Genomic DNA, 24,985 nt, shown 5'->3' on the forward strand with positions numbered 1-24,985 from the left:
TATCCACAGGGACACTCAACCTGCCAGAGTCAACTCTGAAATTTGTGGTTTTTAAAAACAACATTCACCACTAAAGACCACCTCAACTTGTAGCCTGAAAAGGAAATGCCTACACCTGTTTCCAGTAGCCCGGTAGTCATGTAGTGAGAATGCTATTAGAAATGTACTGCTTTTAAACAACTTCCCTCTAATAATTTGTTTAAAGCTCCCTAAATAATTGCTGGTTCACAAACAGGTTTGTGGACCAAAAGACCATGGCCCTGGGGTAAGGACTATCTGGTGCCTAGTTAGACTTCCCAGCTTTGTGGCCCTTGACAGGGGTGGGTAGGGATCATTGAGGCTCAGTGGGGATATCTTGCTCAAAGGATATCATGTTTCTCTCTGGTGCTAGGTGCTCTTTAGGCAGAGGTGTTGGATGAGACCAGGTAGAATAGAGGGCAGCTCTGCTGATCCCAAGCTTTCCAGGAGAAGTTGGAGTTGCAGTGAATCTCACCAAGTTCCACCCCAAGCCATCTCCCTCCTCCCAGGTGAGAAGCAGCCAGGGTGCACATTCATAGCCTTCTGTACTTCCACATCTTCTTCCCCGAAGCAGACAGAAAGACAGGAAGGCAGAAGAGCACCACTGAGCTCCTGGTGGAGGGCGGTCATCACGGTTCCCGTAGACCTGCACATTCAGAGAAGGAGGCAGTATTAATGGAGCCCCTATTCAAAATACTTCACTCCCAAAGGGTTTATTAAATCTGTGAATTAGTGTGAGGGGAGTTACTGCCAAGCCCCCCCTTTTTTTTTTTATTACCTAGGCAGGGCAGTATCAAGCCCAGCCCTTAATTTGCTAGAGGTGGATGGAGCCCATATCTGAAGCACAAGCTCTGACCTTAGTGCCCTGAGATCCATACCTCAGTCTTCCTCTCTGAAGGTCCTAGATGGGTCTTTCCTACCACAAACTGTGGAGCATGCTGCCTTCATCTCTTTGGGGCCCTAGATGCTCCCTGGAGGTATGAGAACAGAGAAAGTTGATATGAAATGTTTGCCTGAGAGAGTAGGAGAGCGAATAGACCAGGTTAGGGTAAGGGGACTTCCAGACAGCACCAAGGCCCCATTGGGCCTACTTGAGGTTGAAGGCCATGAAGTCAGTTGTTCATGTGATTGTGGTGAGGTTTTCCCCAGCCATGTCCTGCAGGCGGGAGTAGGCAAAGAGTTCCTCCTGACCAGGATTGCCGTTTGTGGGCTAAGCCCAAGGAAGGGGGCTGTGGGTACATGCGAGAGACTGACTGTAATAAAAAGCCATGGAACATAGGATGGGATGAGACAAAGTTTGAGCATAAACGAAGATTGGATTCCACCACTCATGAGCTGAGTGATCTTAGCAAAGTCACTTAACTCCTCCAATCCTCTCATTTATAAAATGGGCCTCAAAACACTTCCTTCATGGGGTTGTTGTGAGTATTAAATGATGTGCTTTGTGGGCTAGTGCTTCCTGTCTGTAAATGGTATTGCTGAGGGGTGTGGGTATTGAGTTAAAGACGGTTCTTGTGCACAAATGTTGACAGAGCATCCCAGGCAGCACTGGCTGGGGTCTGGAGCAAGACCGAGCACCCACAGTCACCCCATTATCCTTAGTTCATCCCCTCCTGCAAAGCCACCTGGAGCTGCCCCCTCCCTTGGTGGCTCCCACGAGCATAGCAGGTGTTCTACAAACAAATCCTCATTTGCAGGGCTGATGCCTGCTCTGCAGGACCCTCCAGGCACTTGGCTGCTCTTTCAGTCAAGAAGTGATGAATACCTGGCCCCAGCATGCCTTAGAAGGAAGTCTCCCAGGAAGCTTCTCAGACTCCCATGAACAGGCCAGCATTGGCCAGTCCCATGAGTTCAGAAAGGTGTGCCCAAAGCCCTCAGCCCAGGACCATCTGTCAGGGCTGTCCCCCCATTATCGCAGACATACCTCTTTGTCCACTTCTCTGAAAAGCAGGGTAGATGCCAGGCCATGAATCCACTACATTCCAGCCCTTCCTTTGCATGTGTCTGGCCAACCCTCAGCTTCCTGTCATTTCCTCTCCTGCACCTGAACTGCAGTGACCTGTGGACAAAACAGTCACAAATTACCCTTTCTGCCCCCGTGCACTGATGGTCTCCAGACCCAGCTCAGCCCTCAGTACTGCTTGGCGCTCTTTCCAGGTTTCTCCTATCAGGTCTCTCTTCTCACAGTTAGAGCAGCTATTTAAACATTTCTCCTCTTTCCTTAAGCCTCCAACACCTGCCCTTTTCCCTTTTCTCTTGCCTTCCTGCCTCAGTGAAATTGGGCCCCTCCTCTAGCCCACAGCAGGTCCTTGCTCTTTACTCCAGACTTCTCAAAACTAGCTCACCATTAACTATCTCCTCCCTTCACCAGAATTTCACACCCTCCCTCGCTGCTGGTTCCTTCCCATCAGTGTTTAAGTAGGCTCAAGTCTCATGGGCCTTAAAAAAACAAACCGAAAGAAGCAAGACCTTGACCTTCTAATTTCCATCTTATCTCTGGGCTGAGCAGTCTTCCTCTTCCCCACAAGATTAGGTAGGATTCTTCCACATACAAAGGAGACCTGGTGGTGCTTGGCTGGTAACCTAAGCACACCTGGCTGATAACCAAAAGTTGGTGGGTGGAATTCACCCAGCAGCTCTGAGGAAGAAAGACCTGACAACCTGCTCCCATAAAGATTATATCCTAGGAAACCCTATGAGGCACAACAACTTCCACACATTGCACCTAGAAGAATCGGGGTTTCATTTTTGTGCCAACAGCTCCCAAGTCATCAACTCCTTTCCAGATCTCTTCTAAACCACAGTTCCACAATTCTATCTGCCTACTGGACGTGACCACTCAGATGTCCTGTACACACATCAAAACCCAGTTTCAAAACCAAGCTTCTCTCCCTCCCTCACATAAAGACCCCCAGTCTCTACTCCAATGCGATTGTCATTGACACATACACCATCAACTTCACAGTTGCAAAGACCACCAAATCCTTCTCTGGATTCTTTCTCAAATCTTCCATTCCCTTCCATGATCACTACCAACACATGAGCTCTGGCCAAGGTCATCTCTCAACTGTGCGACTACAACAGTCTCCAATCATGTGCACGGTCAAGTCACAGCCCACAGAGAGAAAAAAGTCAGCTTCCAGAATAAGTCCCACCATGGTGCGCCCTGCTGAGAAGGCATAAATGGCCCTGTGAACTTCAAAGTTCACGTTGTTGCTTCTCCTCATACCTACATTTTATGCTCTAGCAGCTGTGAATTCCATTTCTTTTCTAGTGCTGTGTTATATCATTCTCCCTCAATCATTTGCAGAAGCTGATCCTCTACTTAGAACTTCTTGCCTTTTCCCCTTACCCCCTCCTTCAGCTCTTGTTTAGACCTCACTCTTGCAGAATGACCTCTTAGGAATGAGTCAGATGCCCCTTTTTGGCGCACCCACAGCAAAATTTGTTTCTCCAGTTGTAGTATCATTCCTGTGTAATTGCCAGTTCACCTGCCAGCCTCTCTGGGACAGATTGAACCGCATCAGTGAAGATAGCATACCTGTTTTGCTAAATCTTGACTCTGGTTTCTTTCAGTATGTTGTGGAGTGCCTGGATGGGTGGGTATATGGAGGGATAGAGATAAGGCTGGTCTGGTCTCCAGTAGGGACTCAGCTTGCCTCTCTACCCAGAGACCCCAGGGTCCTTGCACAAATGCTGTGGTTTTCAGCCACGTATCTCCTGTTAGTTCACCAGACACCTGTGTCTCAAAGTGGGGTTCACTTTGTATCAGGTTGGGAGCCCTCCTCCCACAGAATGAGCAGGGACACACAGCCACTGTCTTAGGCTGGGTTCTCTAGAGAAGCAAAACCACTAAAATATATATATAGAGAGAGAGAGAGAGAAAGAGAGAAGAGAGAGATTTATCTCAAGAAAATGGCTCACATGGTTGTAAAGGCAGGGAAGTCCCAAGTCCATGAATTAGGTATCAGGCTGGAGGCTTCTCCTGATTCATGTACCTGTAGGAGCTGACAAACCCAAGATCGACAGGTCAGAAGCCAGGCTGCTGGCTCACAGACTATGGAGGCTGATGAATCCCAAGACTGGCAGATAAGCTGCTAGCTCAAGTCCCAAGAAGTAGAGATCAGATGATGACGAGCTTGATGCAGGCTCCAGAGCGAGAGCCTTGCTGGAACTTCTATTTATATACTGGAGGCAGGCTACACCCCCCCCCACCAAAGGAAACTCCCCTTCAGCTGGATGCTCATAGCAGATCTCATCATGGAGTTGATTGCATCATTATGTAACTGCCAAATTACATCATAACTGCCAAACTACTGAGAATCATGGCCCAGCCAAGTTGACACACAACCTTAACCATCACAGCCACCCTTTGCCTCTTTTTAATACATCAATAAACTCCTGGTTTGTGGCCATTCTTTTCCTTTTGTCTACAACTAAATTCCCTCAGCTGCGGTTCTCATTTCAGCCCTTCCCAGGCCCTGAAGGGCCTTTCTCCATTAATTACACCTAGAGCCTATTTACTGTCTTCTTCATTTCCTCTGACTTGAAAAGAAATCCTTGTGTCCCTGCTCCAAATAATACCCCCACATGACCATTTCATGCCTCCAAACTGCTGTCCTATTCCTCGCTTCATTCTTGGTCAAAATTCTCAGGCGGGTGACCTACATCCACTACTTCCATTGCTTCTCTGACCACCTTGATCTAACTCTTAGGCACCTGGTTGCAGCCCCACACTGCCAGGAACTACTTGCTCCTTCCCCTCAAGTCAAATGTCTCCTCCTAGAGGTTCCTGAAGGGTGGCGTGGGTCATGGGCTTTGGGGCTGCACAGACATGGATTCAAATCCCAACCACAACTCTGTCCAGCTGTGTGACCTTGTGCCAGTCACTTCTTATCTGTGAGCCCTGTTTTCCTCACCTGAAACTGGCACTGATAATAGTTCCTCACAGCAGAGTTGCATGACAGTTAATGAAATATGAATTCAGGTACTCAATACATGTTCCTTGTTGTCATCCTGACCCAATCTCTCCTTCTTAAAACCCTCTCCTAGGAACTTCAGTGATGTTACACTACCTTGGTTCTGTTTATAGCCTCTTTGACTGCTCTGTTTTCCTTTCTGATTCACCCAAACATGGCTAACATTGATCAAACCCTTACTATGTACAAATGTTCCCCACATTTTACTTCAGCAATACATGTAGCCTACACCATAGTTACTATAATAGTTCCCATTTAACAGATGGAGGTATTAAGGAACAGAGAAGACAGGTCCTAGCCCAGGAACACAAAAACCAACAAGTGGCAGAACTAGTGTTCAAAGCCAAGCAGTTTGGCTCAAGGTCCTCATGCTATTAGCAATTTCTTTCTGCCTACAGTCCTCCGAGGGCCCCAGACTGAGTCTTTGACCCCTCTTTGATCCTCAAGCAACTCTTGCTTTCACTAACACATTTACTTACAAAGCTTTGTATACTTAATCCCCAAATTTCAGTCCTCAACCCACCTCCCCAGGCTTCCTGGATTAGTGAACCACAAACTTACTTCAAGCTCCTTCCTCTGGTATGGAGTGGTGTGATTTTATAGCTGTCAGTGCATTTTCTTTTCATTCAACATTGCAGGCTAGTTTCTTATGAGATCATCTGTCTCCTCTACTAGAACATGAGCTACTAGAAGGCAGAACCCTGTCCTCTTGGTGCCTCTCTCTGCCTCAAGCCTAATAAAAAGGCAGATCAAATTCTCTCTCAGATTATGTCCCCTCCCAACTTCCCTATTTCTGCTCAGGACACTATTATTTATCCTGTCTTTCTGCCTCTGAAATTTTGCTCTTGTCTCATTCCTGGCCACTGTCTCCCATCCCACCTCCCCTTGTCAGGGCTGTCTTTCAATAGTCTCTTTTAGATTCTTCACACCTTCCTCATTCCAACTGCCCAACTGTCATCCCAGCCCTCAACTCATCACTACCTGACCATCACAAAAGCTTCCCTGCCTTTTTCCTTATTTTAAAATGTTGGCTCTAATAACCTAAACCACGGTAATTTTTTAAAATACATATTACCCTGAATACAGCCATAGGCCACCAGTTTGCCATCTTTGGGCTGGAGACTAGTAGCTGGAGCTGGGAGGAGAAAGTTCTTCATACGAAGAAATATTTGTGTTCAGTCTTCAAGATGGCCCCTGATGATCACTGCCTCCTGGTATTCATGCCTTTGAGTAGTTCCCTCCCACAGTGTATCAACTTTGGTCTGTGTGAATATAGAACATGGCAGAAGTGCTGGTATGTCACTTCTGAGGTTAGGTTATAAAAGCCATTGTGACTTCTGCCTCTCTCTCTTGGATAACTCACTCTGAAGGAAGCCAGCTGCTATGTTGTGAGGACATTCAGACCACCCATGCAGCAAGAAATGAGGTCTCTTGCCGAAAGCCATATGATGGCACCATCTTGGAAGCAGATCCTTCAGCCCCAGTCAATTCTTCAGAGACTGCAGCCCTGACTGACTGCTTGACTGCAACCTCATGGGAGACTGTAAGCCACAATGACCCAGCTAAACTGCTCTCAGATTCTTGGCCCTTAAAAACTGTATGAGATAACAAATGTTTGTTATTTTAAAGTGCTGAATTTTGGCATAACTTGTTATACAGCAACAGATAATACAGAAGATGGATCCATTCATTCATATCATCATTTAACAAGTTTCCTTTGAACTACGGGTTAATTGGGGGGATTTCAGGACAAGGGTTTGACAGGAACATTGACAGGGGAGGAGCACCACCTTGTGGTCAGTGTGAAGGCAATAGAAGTTATCAGAAAAGAGTTCAAAGAATGAGAAGGCAGTATAGGACCAACCTCCCTTCATGAGGGAACTCCCTTTCTTTCCAGGGGCCTCCCGTTCTATCTCCAGCTCAATCCAAAATACACATATGGATACCTCAGGTATGTCCATGCTCCTTGCAAATAGTTGCCCTTTGGCCACCTCTGGCCTAGGGGTGTGCTCATTTGGTGGTACTCCTTGGGATGATCTGTCCAGAAGAGGCTCCTGGACAGGGAATTTCAGGGTCCTAGGCACCCATATTTGACTTGTGGTGTTGGTGAAGAATATTGAATATACCATGGATTGCCAAAAGAATGAACAAATCTGTCCCGGAAGAAGTGCAACCAGAATGCCCCTTAGAAACAAGGATGGTGAGACTACGTCTCACATACTTTGGACATGTTATCAGGAGGACCAGTCCCTGGAGAATGATATCATGCTTGGTAAAGTAGAGGGTCAGCGAAAAAGAGGAAGACCCTCAATGAGATGGATTGACACAGTGGCTGCGACAATAAGCACAAGCATAGCAACAATGGTGAGGATGGCACTGGACTAGGCAGTGTTACGTTCTGTTGTGCATAGGATCGCTATGAGTTGGAGTTGACTCAACAGCACCTAACAATAACAACAACAGGCACCCAGAAGGAGGGACACAAGCTGAGGAAGCATATCTCCTTGGCCCCCAAAATTTCTCAGTCAACAGGAAGATGGGTCCAGAGAAGAGCCAGTGCAAGGCTCTCTAAAGTGTAGGGTCCAGGGCAGGAACCCCTCTTGCTGAGGTCCAAAGGTGGCACTGCCTCTTTTCCCATCTTCATTCCACTTATTTGTATGTCTCCTCTTCCCCCTACCTTCACCCCAGAATTTTATTTTCCTTTCATCCTCCATTTCTATCTCAGCAGACACCATCTCCTAGGTCTCGTTCCTGTCTCCCCATCTCATCCTACCTCCTTGCCATAGGACATGTGTTCCTTTAGGAAAAGAAGTTCTGAGACAAGATCAGGGACCAACCCCTTCTCCTTGGGAAACCCGGACTCCTGGAAAGGAAGAATTTGGGGTGGCCCGGGGGCTTAAAATGGGGATTTGCCAACATATACTGGCTGATCATGATCTGCTCTGGATAGCTCAGCATGGAGAGGTAGGTTCTGTTCCTGGACTCAACTCGTTTTTGCCATCACCTCTCCCCAGTGCCACCTGTCAGGTAGTGCAGTCTTCAGGAAAGGCCTGGAAGCTACTTTTCCCTTAAGTACTGGGCTTTCAGGTTCTATCCCTAGAACATCATACTGACCTGGCTTTGAAATGTTGTTAGTTGCCATCAAGTCAATTCTGACTCATGGCGACCCCTGGTGCTGCTTTCTTGGTGGTCTGAGGTCCCCCTGTATCTCTGTTTGCTTCTTTTATATCTTAAGAGATTGCCTCAAGACACAATCCAATCTTGTAGGTTGAGTCCTGCCTCATTAACACAACTGCCGCCCATCTTCCCTCATTAACAGGGGAAGATCTAAGACAAGGACCCGCCTCCAAAGCCGACAGAGAAAGCTTTCCCCTGGGGCTGATGCCCTGAATTTGGACTTGTAACCTACTAGACTGTGAGAAAATAAATTTCTCTTTGTTAAAGTCATCCATTTGTGGTACTTCTGTTATGGCAGCACTAGTGTTGCCAGCTTGACAACACTAGTGTTCTCAGCTTGGAACTAAGCCCTGCCTAGGTTCTTGCCTTCTACTTACCAAGAATGACCAGGAGAGGCTCAGAGGTTCCACATGAACAAAAGTTTATCAGTGACAGAAATAAAGGCTCGCAAGCAGGGAACAGAGAGGGATCAAGCAACACTAGCCTCTGCTCTCCCGAACAAAGGTTTTTCTGGGTCTTATATGGGTCTGTGGAAACCTTAGTGGTGTAGTGGTTAAGTGCTATGACTGCTAACCGAGAGGTCAGCAGTTCAAATCCGCCAGGCGCTCCTTGGAAACTATTGGCAGTTCTACTCTGTCCTATAGGGTCACTATGAGTCAGAACAGACTCCACGGCAGTCGGTTTTTTTTGGTTTATATGGGTTTGATGAGGGTGATAAAGTAATGAATATTTAGTAGGTTTCTTTTAAGGGGCGGGTACTTCTCAGTATGGAGGTACATACTGAATTAGGCTGCATGCACATCTGGAATCTAAGATGGAATCCGTAACAAAGGCTCCTGGGACTGGGTGGCAGGAATTATTATGGGTGTTGTGCCTGCGCAGTTCCCCTGCGGTGCCAGTTCAATTCCTGTCGCAGGTACTTGCATCAGGCAGAAGTCATTCGTGGGTCAGCTTGCGGTCCTTCTGAAAAACCCCTTACAAGGGAGTACATTGCTTGTTCTTTCCTTATCGCACATTCCAGGACGGGGGTTTTATGTCATTAGCCAAGCACATAATATTGAAGTTGCAAGTTGCAGGTGTTGCAGGACTCCTTGCCTGGAGGCTCAGTCCCTGTTTCTTCCCTATCAAACTGGATGACTAAAATACAAAGATAACTTCTACCCTTGAGAAGCTCACAGTCCACTGAACTCTTTGAAGCTCTTCTTTGCGGGAGAAAAGCCTATGAAATCCAAATAAGATGGCTTTGAATCTCATCTCCTGAATCACTACAATGAGATTTTTGGGACACTTTGATTTGTCCAACTTTGTCTTTGGTGTTGTCATTCTGAGTTTCCTCATTCTCTGTGAAGAGATGTTTGTAACCCATGATGGAGTGAGAGTAAGAATAGAAGGGTATGTGTTTGCGTGTGGGGTATGTGTGTCTGTATGTGTTCACCATTGTGCATCCCCTGACCCTCCATGCCTACATACCTAGATTGGAGGTTGAAAGATCAAGGCTATAATGTTTCAGAAGCAGATTGTCAGGCCTGTCTTCTAAGGTGTCTCTGGGTGTGTTTGAACTGCCAACCTTTTGGCTAGCAGTAGAGTGCTTATCTGTTTATGGCACCCAGGATTCCAAAGGCTGAACACATGCTTCCTGTGAGTTTGAGGGGTAGCCTGAAGTGGGCTTTCCTCTGGTCGAGATTAGTGGGACAGGATGGGGGACAGGATAGAAGAAGCCTTGTGGGTTAGGCAAGCCCATTTGGAAGTCAGGTCCCATTTGAGTGTGTAAATGGAGGTTATACCACTCATGATTATTTGTAATGACCCATCAAAAAAGTGTCTATTTTGAAATGTTGGCCTATGCTGATTAAGAAGGTTTGACAAGCATGGAAATCTTCCATCAAGGGCTCCAACAATGATTCCACTTGATTGGAAGCTAAGGTTGCCCCTGGAGTCCCTAGGTAGTGAAAAGGGTTAATGTTGTAGTCTGCTAATCGAAAGGTGAAACGTTCAGAGCTTTCTTGGTTTGGTTTCTTTAAGAAACAGACTCTGAAACAAAAGTAGGTAATTTTTGGTAGGGGAATAGGGAAGTGAGACAAAGAAGAAAAGGCAGCTAATGAACAGTTGGTTACCATCATGTTACCATTGGGCGTATCTGGACCTTAAGGCCACTGGGGAACTCAGGATTCAGCGTGAAATTCACCTCAGTTATCTCACCTGCAGGGTGGGGAAGCTGGGGTATTTGCACATCAACCTTATAGTCCTTGACTGAGGGCTGCTTCTGGTGGGGTGGGGTATTAATTCTCTGGTACTTCCAGCCTGCCAGGTGGACAATAGAGTAGGTTCTGATGGTCAGAGAAAGACCTCAGGCAAAGAAATGAAGGTGCTGGCAATTGGAGCTTGGACCAGCCCACACTGATGTGGATTCTAATTTCAATGAAAATCTGAAAGTAAGATGTTTACATTGAAGAATTACAGATAATAGGTGTAAAGCTCCCTCCCTTACACCCATTTTAAGTTTTTTTGTTCCCAGATCCTGCTGGGTCATCTAAAAGCTCCCTGTTTTTGTTGTTACTTGCCTTTCAGTTGGCCCCCGACTCATGATGACCCCACGAACAAAGGAACAAAATGCTGGCTGGTTCTGCACCACCCTAATGATTGGTTGGGGATGGACCAATGTGACCCATAGAGTTTTCCATAGGATTTTCAAAAGTAGATCACCAGGCCTTTCTTCTTACTCTGTCTTAGTCTGAAAGCTCTGTTGAAACCCGTTCAACATCATAGCAACACACAGCTTCCAATGACAGATGAGTGGTGCCTGCATAAGAGGTGCATTGGCCAGGAACTTAGGTCTCCTGCATGGAAGGCAAGAATTCTACTACTGAACCACCACTGCTCTCTTCTCTGTTTTTGTTGTTGTTGTTGTTAGGTGCCGTCGAGTTGGTTCCAACTCATAGAGACCCTATGTGCAACAGAACGAAACACTGCCCGGTCCTGCGCCATCCTTACAATCGTTGTTATGCTTGAGCTCATTGTTGCAGCCACCGTGTCAATCCACCTCGTTGAGGGCCTTCCTCTTTTCCACTGACCCTGTACTCTGCCAGGCATGACGTCCTTCTCCAGGGACTGATTCCTCCTGATAACATGTCCAAAGTATGTAAGGCTCAGTCTCGCCATCCTTGTTTCTAAGGAGCATTCTGGCCGCGCTTCTTCCAAGACAGATTTTTTGTTCTTTCGGCAGTCCACGGTATATTCAATATTCTTCGCCAACACCACAATTCAAAGGCGTCAACTCTTGTTCGGTCTTCCTTGTTTATTGTCCAGCTTTCACATGCATATGATGCAATTGAAAATACCATGGCTTGGGTCAGGTGCACCTTAGTCTTCAGGGTGACATCTTTGCTCTTCAACACTTTGAAGAGGTCCTTTGCAGCAGATTTGCCCAATGCAATGCATCTTTTGATTTCTTGACTGCTGCTTCCATGGCTGTTGATTGTGGATCCAAGTAAAACGAAACCCTTGACAATTTCAATCTTTTCTCCGTTTATCATGATGTTGCTCATTGGTCCAGTTGTGAGGATTTTTGTTTTCTTTATGTTGAGGTGCAATCCATACTTTAGGCTGTGGTCTTTGATCTTCATTAGTAAGTGCTTCAAGTCCTCTTCACTTTCATCAAGCAAGGTTGTGTCATCTGCATATCACAGTTCGTTAATGAGTCTTCCTCCAATCCTGATGCCCCGTTCTCCTTCCCCGTTTTTAGGGAATGGGTTTTTCTTTTAAGGGTTTGCTTGGGCTCAACTCCTGCCCAACTCCAACTCCTTGAGGGGTCAATGGATTTAACCCTGGGCAAAGTAACAGCTGAAAGTTTTGAGCTCCCAGTATGACTTGCTAGAGTAGATGGTCATTCTGTAGAAGTTAGGGTGTAGGTTGAGTCCTGTTCCCCTGTCTGTCCACTCACGATATGTGTGAGCAAACACGAGACTGAGCCCCAAGAATGTTCTTGCAATTAGAGTGTTTCTCCTTTGGCAGAAAATTGAAAGTTATGAAAGTAAAATCTAGGTATAGTTGGGATTGGGGCAGCCAAGACTGATTATGTCGGCTGGGCATTACACAAGTGTTCCTCACCTAAGAGGGCGCCATTCAAATCATAGACACTTTTGTTATTCTGAAAATTTTTTGTAAGTTGTTGTTGTTAGTTCCGACTCCAGGTGAACCCATGTGTGCAGAGTAGAACTGTGCTCCATAGGGTGTTTAAAGCTGTGATCTTTCAGAAGCAGATCACCAGGCCTGTCTTCTGAAGTGCCTCTGGGTGAGTTCAAACCACCAACCTTTTGGCTAGTAGTCAAGCACTTAATCATTTGCTCCACACAGGGACTCCTTTTTTTTTTTTTTAAGTATATTTATTATTTTCTTTATTGCAAAGACTGGTGATTTGTATTTTTACAAAGACTGGTGATTTGTATATTTTTACAATTTCCCAGCAGATGGCAGTAAGGTGTCTTCTTTTACGGTTTTTTTTTTTAAATATCTGTTGTGCTTTCACTCACAAAGGAAAAATGAGTGGACAATCAAAACCAATAACAAATCTAGCATCCTCTACAATAACTTCTGCTTCTAAGCAAGAAACTGCTTTTCCAACTGATATGCTGAAAGGTGAATCTTTCAAAATTAAAAAAAAAAATTCCTTATTGGATTTTTTATACTGGCGAATTTCACATTTTGCATCATCTGCTATTTGTCTACTGTACCCAAAATGTATTACTGAGTTCCCATTTGAAATCTACAAGAACTTACATAATTATATGAATCACTGTCTTGTAACATAGGCTCATTTATCATGAATAACCTACAAAATAAATATTACATGCACATATTTGGATCCACAATCAGTACCCATGAAAGCAACAGTCAAGGAATCAAACAATGCATTACCCTAGGCAAATCTGCCACAAAAGACCTCTTTACAGTGTTAAAAAGCAAAGATGTCACTTTGAGGACTAAGGTGTGCCTGACCCAAGCCATGGTATTTTCAATTGGCTTATATGCATGTGAAAGCTGGACGATGAATAAGGAAGACTGAAGAAGAGTTGATGCCTTTGAATTATGGTGTTGGTGAAGAATTAAATAAATCATGGGCAGCCTGAAGAACAAACAAATCTATCTTGGAAGAATGCTCCTTAGACGTGAGGATGGCAAGATTTCATCTCATGTACTTTGGACATGTTATCAGGAGGGACCAGAGCCTGGAGAAGGATGTCATGCTTGGTAAAGTAGAGGGTGAGCGAAAGAAAGGAAAATCCTAAACAGGATGGGATGACACAGTGGCTGCAACGATGGACTCAAGCATAGCAATGACTGTGAGGATGGCACAGGACCAGGCAGTGTTTGTTCTGTTGTACCTGGGGTTTCTGTGAGTCGAAACTGACTTGGCGGAACCTAACAACAACAACTTAATCTGGTAATTATATCATAGCAATTGCTTGCTGTTACGGTTATTTTGTCAGTAAGAAATTAACACTTGATAATTTTAGCAGCTTGTTAATGATGTATTTTGCATGTTAAGTACACATAAGTTATAAGATAAAACATCAATTATTATTTTTGCTGCCCAGGTTCTAGAAGGAGTTTTAAAAATTAATTCCAGAACGAGAAAACAGAGAAAAAAATGAAATAAAATTGTTTGGGTCCTTGAATACACTTTTGGAGAAAATAGATGGAATGGGGAACAAAGACTGGAGGATTAGAATGTGAATTTACCACCAACATTACGTCAAGCATAACTGATCGACTATGAGAAAAGCTGGAAGGGATTTAAAAAAAAGGCACTAAACTGAATATATTTTGTCTATCCATCCAGGTACCTGGTTATATAATTTGCATATTAAACAATGGGACACTCTATTTGAAAATTATCTTCCTTATGTAAGAAATTCAACTTTTCAAACATCAGTACAGATAGAAAGTTTTCCGAAATTGTTTACACATAAATTCTGATTAATGATGAAAATCTGCACACTATTCTACCTTAATAGTTTCTGTGTTTTGTCTATATCGCAAATTCTTCAGGGATAGAAAAAAAAATATCAACTGGGGAATGAAACGTGAGCAAAGATTGGCACCACTTATCACATAATAATAGCTAAAACATAAAATACACTTCAACAATTGTGTTAAGAATTCAAAATTGAAATATGATTTGAAACATACACATGTATCTGTCTATCCACCTACCTATCTATTCATCTATCATTTATTATTTATCTATTGAGAGAGATGCAGACAAAGATGCTATGAAAATCAGAAACAATATTGTGTGCAGATAATATACGTGATTCAGCTTTTGGCAAGGCAACATCTCAGGAGAAGAGTGTTCAGAAAACTACAAATGCAATGATGGAAGTTATCTTTGGCAGAAACTTTTAAGAATTTAATAACAATGGCATATCAATACCAAATAATACTACAAATTTTTAAGGAACAAATGTTGTTGGTGTTAGGTGCTGTCAGGTCAGTTCCACTCATAGCAACCCTTTGTACAGCCATCCTCACAATCGTTGCTATATTTGATCCCATTGTTGCAGCCACTGTGTCGATCTATCTCATTGAAGGTCTTCCTCTTTTTCACTGACCCTGTACTTTACCAAGCATAATGTCCTTCTCCAGGACCTAATCCTTCCTGATAATGTGTCCAAAGTACGTGAGAGGAAGTCTCACCATCCTCACTTCTACGAAGCATTCTGGCTGTACTTCTTCCAAGACAGGTTTGTTTGTTCTTCTGGCAGTCCATGGTATATTCAATATTCTTTGCCAACACCACAATTCAAGGGCATCAACAAAATTCTAGCCAATAGAATTCAGCATCCTATTGAAAAAATAATACACCACAACCAAGTGGAATTCATACCAGGTATGCAAAGACAGTTCACCATTAGAAAATCAGTCAACATAATCCACCACATAAATGAAATAAAAGAATCACATTCATCTCAATGGACACAGAAAATGTGTTCAACAAAGTCCAACACCCTTTCCTGATAAAAACTGTCAGTAAAATAGGTATGGAAGGGAAATTCCTCAACATAATAAAGGACATCTATATAAAATGAATAGCACATCAATCTTTCTTTTTTCACTTTTAAAAAATTTTTTTATTGTGCTTTAAGTTTACAAATCAAGTCAGTCTCTCATACAAAAATTTATATATGCCTTGCTATGTACTCCTAGTTGCTCTCCCACTAATGAGACAGCACACTCCTTCCCTCCACTCTCTCTTTTCATGTCCATTCAGCTAGCTTCTGACCCTCTCTGCCTTCTCATCTCCCATTCCGACAGGAAATGCCCACATCGTCTCATGTGTCTGCTTGATCCAAGAAGCTCGCTAGTCCAATCCAATCCCTGTCTGAAGAGTTGGCTTTGGGAATGGTTCCTGTGTTGGGCCAACAGAAGACCTGGGAACCATGACCTCTGGGGTCCTTCTAGTCTCAGTCAGACCATTAAGTCTGATCTTTTTGTGAGATTTTGGGGTCTGCATCCTACTGCTTTCCTGTTCCCTCAGGGGTTCTCTGTTGTGTTCCCTGTCAGGGCAGTCATCAGTTATAGCCAGGCACCACCTAGTTCTTTTGGTCTCATGCTAATGTAGTCTCTGGGTTATGTGGCCCTTTCTGTCTCTTGGGCTCATAATTCCCTTGTGTCTTTGGTGTTCTTCATTCTCCTTTGCTCCAGGTGGGTTGAGACCAACTGATGCATCTTAGATGGATGCTTGCTAGTGTTTAAAACCCCAGATGACACTCTCCAAAGTGGGATCCACAATGTTTTCTTAATAGATTTTATTATGCCAAGTGACTTAGATGTTCCCTGAAACCGTGGTCACCAAATCCCCACCCCTGCTACACTGGCCTTCGAAGCATTCAGTTCATTCAGGAAACTTCTTTGCTTTTGGTTTAGTCCAGTTGTCTTTCTCTTCACCTGAGGTAGTTCTTATCTACTATCTAATTAGTGAAAACTCCTCTCCCTCCTTCCCTCCCTCCCCACTCTCATAACCATCAAAGAATATTTTCTTCTCTGTTTAAACTATTTTCTTGAGTTCTTATAATAGTGGTCTCACACAATATTTGTCCTTTTGCAACTGACTAATTTCACTCAGCATAATGCCTTCCAGATTCCTCCATGTTTTGAAATGTTTCATGGATTCATCATTGTTCTTTATTGATGTGTAGTGTTCCATTGTGTGAATACACCATAATTTATTTATCCATTCATCCATTGATGGGCACCTTGGTTGCTTCCATCTTTTTGCTGTTGTAAACAGTGCTGCAGTGAACGTGGGTATGCATATATCTGTTCGTGTAAAGGTTCTTATTTCTCTAGGATGTATTCCAAGGAGTGGGATTGCTGGATTGTATGGTAGTTCTATTTCTAGCTTTTGAAGGAAGCGCCAAATCGATTTTCAAAGTGGTTGTACCATTTTACATTCCCACCAGCAGTGTATAAGTGTTCTAGTCTGTTTGCAACCTCTCCAACATTTATTATTTTGTGTTTTTTTGATTAATGCCCACCTTGTTAGAGTGAGAAGGAATCTCACTGTAGTTTTGATTTGCATTTCTCTAGTGGCTAATGATCGTGAGCATTTTCTCGTGTATCTGTTAGCTACCTGAATGTCTTCTTTAGTGAAGTACCTCCAACATCAATCTTAATGGAGAGAGGCTGAAAACATTCCACTTGAGAATAGGAACAAGATAAGGATTCCCTTAATCACCACTCCTATTTAACATTGTGTTAGAAGTCCTAGCCAAAGCAGTAAGGCAAGAAAAAGAAATAAAGGGCCTCCAAATTGGTCAGGAAGAAGTAAAACTGTCCATATTTGTGGATGATATGATACTATACATAGAAAACCCAAAAGTCTCTGTGAGAAAACTACTGGAACTAAAGTTTCAGCAGAGTAGCAGGATACAAGATAAACATACAAAAACCAGTTGGATTCCTATACACCAACAAAGAGAATGACAAAAAGGAAATCAGGAAAACAATACCATTTATAATAACTCCTAAAAAAAATAAAATACTTAGAAATAAATCTAACCAGGAATGTAAAACACCTATACAAAGAAAACTATGAAACACTACTGCAAGAAATCAAAAAAGATCTGCATAAGTGGAAAAACATACCATGCTCATGAATAGTAGACTCAACATTGTAAAATGTCAATTCTACCTAAAGCAATCTACAAATACAATGCTATCCTGATTCAAATATCAATTATAGTCTTTTAAAAAATGGAAAAACTAATCATTAACTTTATATGGAAAGGGAAGATGCCGTGGATAAGTAAAGCACCATTGAAGAAGAAGAATAAAGTAGGAGGACACGCATACTTGACCTCAGAACCTACTATACTGCTATGGTAGTCAAAACAGACTGATACTGGTACGATGACAGATACATTGACCAATGGAACATAATTGAGAACCCAGCTGTAAATCCACTCACCTATGGTCACCTGATCTTCGACAACGGCCCAAAATCCATCAAATGGGGACAAGACAGTCTTTTTAACAAATGGTGCTGGCAAAACTGGATGTCCATCTGCAAAAAAATGAAACAGGACCCATACCTGACACCATACACAAAAACTAATTCAAAATGGATCAAAGACTTAAATATAAAACCAAAAACTATAAAGATCATAGAAGAAAAAATAGGATCAATGCTAGAGGCCCTAACAGTGTATTAACAGAATACAAACCATAACGAACAACACAAACTCCAGAAGATAAGCTGGATAACTGGGATCTTCTAAAAATTAAACAGTTATGGTCATCAAAAGACTTCATCAAAAGGGTAAAAAGAGAACCTACAGACTGGAAAAAAAATTTTGGCTATGACATATCTGACAAGGGCCTAATCTCTAAAATCTACAGGAAGACCCAAGACTTCTACAACAAAAAGACAAAAAATCCAATTGAAAAATGGGCAAAGGAAATGAATAGACACTTCACCAATGAAGATATTGAGGTGACTAACAGACACGAGGAAATGCTCTCGATCACTAGCCATTAGAGAAATGCAAATCAAAACCACGAGGAGGTACCATCTCACCCGGCATTTCTGGCACAAATCAAAAAAACAGAAAATGACAAATGTTGGAGAGGCTGTGGGGAGACTGGAACATTTATGCACTGCTGATGGGAATGAAAAATGGTACAACCATTTTGGAAAATGATATAACACTTTCTTAGAAAGCTGGAAATAGAAATACCATATGATCCAGCAATCCCACTCCTAGGAATATATCCTAGAGAAATAAGAGCCATCACACGAATAGACATACGCACACCCAAGTTCATTGCAGCATTGTTCACAATAACAAAAAGGTGGAAACAACCTAGACTCCCATCAACAGATGAACAGATAAACAAACTATGGTACATACACACAATGGAGTACTACACAATGATAAAGAACAATGATAATTTGTGAAACATCTCACAACATGGATGAATCTGGACGGAATTATGCTGAGTGAAATAAGTCAATCACAAAGGACAAATATTTTATGAGACCACTACTATAAAAATTCATGAAAGGTTTACACACAGAAAGAAACAATCTTTGATGGTTACGAAGGAGGGGAGGGATGGAGATGGAAAAACACTAAATAGACAATAGATAAATGATAACTTTGGTGAAGGGTAAGACATTACACAGTACTGGGGAAGCCAGCATAATTTGTCCAAGGCAATGTCACGGAAGCTCCATAGACCCATCCAAACTGCAAACTGGGCTGAGGGCTGTGGGGACCGTGGGCTGTGGGGACTGCGGTCTTGGGGGACATCTAGCTCAGTGGCATAACATAATTTATAATGAAACTGTTCTATATCCTACTCTCGTGAATACCATCTGGGGTCCCAAAAGTTTGTGAGCAGTCGTCTAAGAGACTCCACTGGTTTCACTCCGTCTGGAGCAAGGAAGAATGAAGAAAACCAAAGACACAAGGGAAAGATTAGTCCACAGGACTAATGGACCGCAAGCACTACAGTCTTCACCACACTGAGTTCAGCACAACTAGATGGTGCCTGGCTACCACCACTGACTGCTCTGATAGGGATCACAATAGAGGGTCCCAAACAGAGCTGGAGAAAAATGTAGAACAAAATTCTAACTCATGAAAAAAGACCAGACTTACTGGCCTGACAGAGACTGAAGAAATCTCGAGAGTATGGCCCCTGGACACTCTTTTAGCTCAGTAGCGAAGTCACTCCTGAGGTTTACCTTTGAGCCAAAGATTAGACAGACCCATAAGACAAAAGCAGGCTAAAGGGGCATACCAGCCCAGGAGCAAGGGCTAGAAGGCAGGAGGAGACAGGAAAGCAGGTAATAGCAAAACCAAGGTCGAGAAGGGAAGAGTGTGGACATGTCATGGGGTTGGTGACCAATGTCACAAAACAATATGTGTGCCAATTGTTTAGTGAGAAGTTAGTTCTATAAACATTTAAAGTACAATTAAAGAAAAAGTTCAAAGGCATCAATTCTTCTTTGGTCTTCCTTATTCATTGTTCAGCTTTCGCATGCATATGAAGTGAATGAAAATACCATGGCTTGAATCAGGTCCACCTTAGTCCCCAAAGTGACATCTTTGCTTTTTAACACTGTAAAGAGGTCTTTTGCAGCAGATTTCCCCCATGGAATTTGTCCTTTGATTTCTTGACTGCTACTTCCATAGGCATTGATTGTGGATCCAAGGAAAATGAAATCCTTGACAACTTCAATATTTTCTCCGTTTATTGTGATGTTGCTTATTGGTACAGTTGTGAGGATTTTTGTTTTCTTTATGTTGAGGTGTAATCCATACTGAAGGCTGTGGTCTTTGATCTTCATCAGTAAGTGCTTCAAGTCCTTTTAACTTTCAGCAAGCAAGGTTGTGTCATCTGCATATCACAGTTCGTTAATGAGTCTTCCTCCAATCCTGATCCCCTGCTCTTCTTCGTATAGTCCAGCTTCTTGGATTATTTGCTCAGCAGATAGACTAAGTATGGCGAAAGAATACAACCCTGAAACACAGCGTTTTTTGTTTTTGTTTTTTTCTGATTTTAAATCAAAGGAATAAACAGAAAACCAAATAATCAAAATTATAGCAGATACTATGAATAAACTCATTTTGAAAAGGGTAAAAATTTCTAAATAGGATTTAATTATTTAGATACAATTCCTGGTATAAGCCATGTAGAACATACAACATTATTAGATTTGTGGATTTCCAGAAAACGAACATTTTATATACGAATGTTTGGGGAAGAGGGGTTGTCCAGTAGATAACAAGATTAAAGAAAGCATATACACATTTTTAGAAGACTACTTAAAAAACTGAATCTAAAGAAAAATTGTATACAGCAATGCCACAAATATTGAGGAGAACATAATGGATTGCAATAGAAGACTCTTGGAAAAATTCTAGGACATTCTATATTTTTTGTTTTGTGCCGTCTTTAAACTTAGGATCGAATGATGCTGCAAAAATCTATTTTGACAGCACTGAATTTTTTATGTCACGCAAGAAATTATATAACCACCCTTTTTGCTTCAACCAAATATTGGAGTATATTGAAGACACATTTATTGAACATAAAATTTAAAATCATTTTTGAACATGTGATGGGAAAACGGAAAAAATGCCATTTTGCTACTAAAACTTAATTAGAGGGAGGATGCCATGCATGTTAATGATATATCTAACAGTGCAGATTCTAAAATGCCAGTCAAAAGTATACTTGTAAAAATATCCTCTTTGAAATGCATTGCTCAGTACTAATTAGGAGTGAAGACAAAATTGCTATAAGCAAAATGAGACAGGAACCAAAAGTCAGTGTATATCATTCCCTTGAAAGCATATAAGGGATTAAGAAAATCTTTCAAGGAAAGCAAATTTACAGTATTTACAAAAAGATATTATTGTTGATAAATAAATTGCAGAGCTTCTTTTTTAACTGTACTTTAGATGAAGGTTTACAGAACAAACTAGTTTCTCATTAAACAGTTAGTATACATATTGTTTTATGACATTGGTTAACGACCCCACGACATGTCAACACTCTCTCTTCTCAGTCTTGGGTTCCCTATTACCAGCTTTCCTGTCCCCTCCTGCTTTCTAGTCCTTGCCCCTGGTCTGGTGTGCCCCTTTAGTCTCGTTTTGTTTTATGAACCTGTTCGATCTTTGGGTGAAGGTTGAACCTTGGGAGTGACTTCATTACAGAGCTGAAAGGGTGTCCGGGGGCCATACTCTCAGGGTTTCTCCAGTGTCTGTCAGGCCAGCAAGTCGGGTCTTTCTTTTTGAGTTAGAATTTTGTTCTACATTTTTCTGCAGAGCTTCTTGATGGTGACCCCGACTTCCCCAATGGAGAAAATCCTAGAGAGGGGAGGAAGACTCATTTCAAATGGTAATTCCATGGTCAATCCACCTGTGATTCAAAGTATTGTTTTTTCCTACATTGGTAACAATAATATTATCTTTAAAAGAAGGGTTTACATCGCTGATAGAATATCATGGCCTTTTCAGCATCCTAGATCAGTACTTCTCAAACTTTCAGGAGCATACAGAGTCCCCAGGATCTTATTTAAATTAAGACTTTGATTCATTATTCCTGGGGTGGGACCTGAGATTCTGTACTTCTAGCAAGTTCCGGGTGATACTCTGATGATGCTGGATTCTTGGAGAAGCAACGTTCTAGATATCACATGTAATTGGAAGCATTACTATGACTATGAAGTATCAAAGCTGGGTAAAAATGTACAATTGAAATTGATAAACATGTTAAAGAACTCTGTACGTTATCCATCAACGTATGAAGAATAAAAACTTAAAGCTGTCTTTTTAAAATCTAATATTCTCCCACTGAAATATTGTGCTATCTCTGTGACAATAACTTACCAGGCCCTTGTAATTTTCAAGATACAATTGATTTTGCCAATATCAATATTAATGGAGAACATGGCTTCTCAAAATTAAATTTGTTAAAACCAAAGTAAAGTCCACAATGCCATAGGAAAGGGTATCAATCTGGTGATCATTTCTATAAAGCAAGTAATCACTGAAACCATCAATAATAATTTTATTTCCACAAATACAAGGTGTCTATAGATTGTATGACAAGTTATTAGATCCAAGTAATTTTCAATTCCTAATTATTATAAACATTTGAATTTTCTATTATTTTATGACAAATCACTTAATTGTATAATTTATATAGAAAGACTGTTTTTAATTGTTATTACTGAGAAATTAATAATATACAAACTTTCTTTTTTCACTTGAAGACGGGGTAGCTTTTTAAAATTTGCATGAAATGCCATATGCACTGGTGGTAGACTTGGTTTGGGGAGTGCCTATAATAAAGATTAAAATGGCCCATGAAACCTATTTGCCTGGTTGAAAAAAATTCCTAACTCATGTAAATAAGAGGATCAAAATATAGTCTGACCCAGGAGGGGATTTTTTTTTTTTTTAAGTTTTTATTGTACTTTAGATGAAGGTTTACAGAATGAACTAGTTTCTCATTAAACAGTCAGTACACGCATTGTTCTATGACATTGGTTAACAATCCCACGACATGTCAACACTCTCCCTTCTCAACCTTGGGTTCCCTATTACCAGCTTTCCTGTTCCCTCATGCCTCCTAGTCCCTGTCCCTGGGCTGGTGTGCCCCTTTAGTCTCATTCTATTTTATGAGCCTGTCTACTCTTTGGCTGAAGGGTAACCCTTGGGAGTGACTTCTTTACTGAGCTGAAAGGGTTTCCGGGGGCCATAATCTCAGGGTTTCTCCAGTCTCTGTCAGGCCAGCAAGTCTGGTCTTTCTTTTTGAGTTAGAATTTTGTTTACATTTTTCTCCAGCTCTGTCCAGGACCCTCTATTATGATCCTTGTCAGAGCAGTCAGTGATGGTAGCGGGGCACCATCTAGTTGTTCTGGACTCAGTCTGGTGGAGGCTGTGGTAGATGTGGTCCATTAGTCCTTTGGACTAATCTTTCCCTTTTATCTTTAGTTTCTTCATTTTTCCTTGCTCACCAAAGGTGAGGCCAGTGGAGTATCCTAGATAGCTGCTCACAGGCTTTAAGACCCCCAGGCACTAGTCACCAAAGTAGAATGTAGAACATTTTCTTTATAAACTATGTTATGCCAACTGAGCTAAATGTTCACCAATACCATGGTCCCCACAGCCTTCAGCCCAGCAATTTGGTCCCTCAGGGAGTTTGGATGTGTCTATGGAGCTTCCATGACCTTGTCTTGTACAAGTTGTGCTGGCTTCCCCAGTGTTGTGTACTGTCTTACCCCTCACCAAATTTACCAGTTATCTATTATCTATTAAATGTTTTTCCATCCCCATCCCTCCCCCCAGGAGAGGGTTTTGATGGACCCCCAAATACACTGTTGTAAGAATACTCATGGTACTAAGAAAAATGGGACTCTAGAGCCATCAGTCTATCTCCCAGGTGACCAACCACCAAGCTTCATGGGAAAAACGAGAATTGTGGACCAGCATATGGCATAGAATGTCTGGGGTCTAAGGCTGTTTCAGCTATGGAGTTCTTTTATCCTCTCGTCTGCAGTCTACATTTTAGCCATTCAAGTGAATCATTCTCCCTTTCCCTCTTTTTTCCTTCTTCTGCCTCTGCTACCCCTCTCTGAGTAGCTCAGTTCAAGGGAGAGAATCTGACTGGTCTAATACGGCCCCATTGGAAGAAAGGCCGGGAGATCTACTTCTAAAAAATCAGCCACTGAAAACTGTATAGAGCACAGTTCTACCCTGACACATATGAGGTCACCATGAGTCAGAACTGACTTGATGAGAGCTAGTGCTGGTGGTTCCTGCTAGACAAAACTCGCTTGACCAGAACCCCATAAGCTGATGGCTAATAGACTCCCGTAGAGAATCCCCTTGGCATGACTTTCCTGAGCAGGGCCAGTGGGTGGGAACTCCTCTTGTTCAGATTGGTGGCTATGGATTGACTACGTAGTGAACATTTTTTAAAACAGGTCAATTTGTTTAAAAGACTCCCTTGATGGAAATTATCTTTATAAACAACATTTATTTTTTGGATTATAAAAACAATACCTGCTTGCTTTAGAAAATATAGGTAACAATAAAGAAAAAGAATTATAGAATCGCTATTACATTTGATGTATTTTTTCTTTTGAATGTGTGTGTGTGTCTGTGTATACCTATATACAACATAAAACACATATAAAATTTCAAATTATGCTGCATGTATTTTCTTCATTTGTGTCATAAAATTATTCCTCCGTCATAAAAAAATTCTTCAAACACACCCTTGCCAGTGGCTCCCTAATACTCCAATGAGAGATGGCTATCATCAGCTGCTTCGCTATTGTAAGACAGATGTTAATTTTAACCAGACTTTATCTGTAAGAAAATGTTGGAGGGGTGGCAGTGGGGACAACTCAGTGTGTTATGCTTTGGGCTTTTCACCCCTCAGCCTGACTGAGGAAAAATAGCTGGTTTCTGTCTAGGTAAGCTCTGGCAGCCGGGACTCACCCACCTGAAAGGAGGCTTAAAGACGTGGAAGCCCTGGCACAGGGAACATGTGCACATATTTCTGGGAAGGAGCTGGTGCTAAAGGGTTACAGGATTAGAGAGCTAAGCTGAAGGGCTGCACCTGGAGGCAGTCCTGCCCACTGAATTTACAGCAGGAGCCTGGGAGTCGTATATATGAGTAATGCTTCATGATGTTCTTTTCCAAGCCAGCAGCAAAAATTGGCAGGGTCCCTTCCGTATGCTGTTGATGTGTCTAGAATTCAAATAATTTGATTCTGAGATACA

At 42.2% G+C, this 24,985-nt stretch overlaps 1 long non-coding RNA gene across 1 annotated transcript; it reads right to left on the reverse strand.

Moving 5' to 3' along the window:
* Positions 1-512: 512 nt before the first annotated feature.
* On the reverse strand, positions 513-2,153 carry LOC126079699 (uncharacterized). Its single transcript, XR_007518239.1, has 3 exons — positions 1,943-2,153; positions 897-989; positions 513-664 (listed from the first exon to the last, which is right to left on the reverse strand). It is a non-coding gene; the product is annotated as an uncharacterized LOC126079699 (long non-coding RNA).
* Positions 2,154-24,985: the final 22,832 nt, after the last annotated feature.

This window comes from Elephas maximus, chromosome 7 (genome assembly GCF_024166365.1).
Source record: "Elephas maximus indicus isolate mEleMax1 chromosome 7, mEleMax1 primary haplotype, whole genome shotgun sequence".
NCBI classification, from domain to species: Eukaryota; Metazoa; Chordata; class Mammalia; order Proboscidea; family Elephantidae; genus Elephas; species Elephas maximus.